The sequence below is a fragment of the Sinocyclocheilus rhinocerous genome, unplaced genomic scaffold, assembly GCF_001515625.1.
Source record: "Sinocyclocheilus rhinocerous isolate Xijiao unplaced genomic scaffold, SAMN03320098_v1.1 scaffold348, whole genome shotgun sequence".
NCBI lineage: Eukaryota > Metazoa > Chordata > Actinopteri > Cypriniformes > Cyprinidae > Sinocyclocheilus > Sinocyclocheilus rhinocerous.
Genome location: NW_015635025.1, coordinates 1,028,955 through 1,029,929, shown reverse-complemented (window position 1 = coordinate 1,029,929; position 975 = coordinate 1,028,955).

The following is a 975-nucleotide window of genomic DNA, read 5'->3' as shown; positions in this document are numbered from 1 at the left end:
CTGTGATTTTATCTGCTCCATGTGCCCGGTCCACGTGCTGTTTCACAACTACTCCATCATCAGCTTTAGTAAAATAACCTGATAGCTGGGGATTTACTGACTCTCTAGCTCATGTTTTCCCCTCTCTCCTCTTTGTTTTTTTTAGAATAGCCCCTCTCTCACTTTCTTTTTAGAATAGTTTACTTTTTTACTTATCGAAGATTGTTCTTTGCAGGACCATTTCCAGATTGCGGACATTGCAGCGATCACCTGATTGATAAATGGTGCACGGGTCCTTCAAAAGTAAAAAATGATAGAATAAATGCATTTGATTGGTAAGCTAAATTCAAATGTTACGTTTTAATCTCTAAAGGTAATGCATGGAATATATGGAAAAGCTCCACTAAATAATAGCGCTAAATAACTCAAGTTTAGACTGGCGCTGTAGAGCAGGTGCGCGCCACGTGACCGTCTTAATGCATTTGCACAAATGAATTCTGCCCCACTGCTTAATGTCCCTGAACAGTTAAATGTGTTTTTAAACCACAATGCTTAAAATGTGTTTAAATGAAAAGCTTAACCTACATTATGCCGCGCAAAACGACTGATATATTTCTACCGGTTTATCTCTCAACCCATAAGCGAATATACTTTGTTCAAACACAAAAAGCAATATACATCCATCAAGTTGTTAACTTGTTAATCAAACTAACCTAACATCTGTGGGGACGATGGCGCTGTGATTGTATCTGCTCCATGTGCTCGGTCACGTGCTGTTTCACAACTACTCCATCATCAGCTTTAGTAAAATAACCTGATAGCTGGGGATTTACTGACTCTCTAGCTCATGTTTTCCCCTCTCTCCTCTTTGTTTTTTTTAGAATAGCCCCTCTCTCACTTTCTTTTTAGAATAGTTTACATTTTTACTTATCGAAGATTGTTCTTTGCATGACCATTTCCAGATTATGCCAGAACGAAGTGAAGAGAGGTGAATGC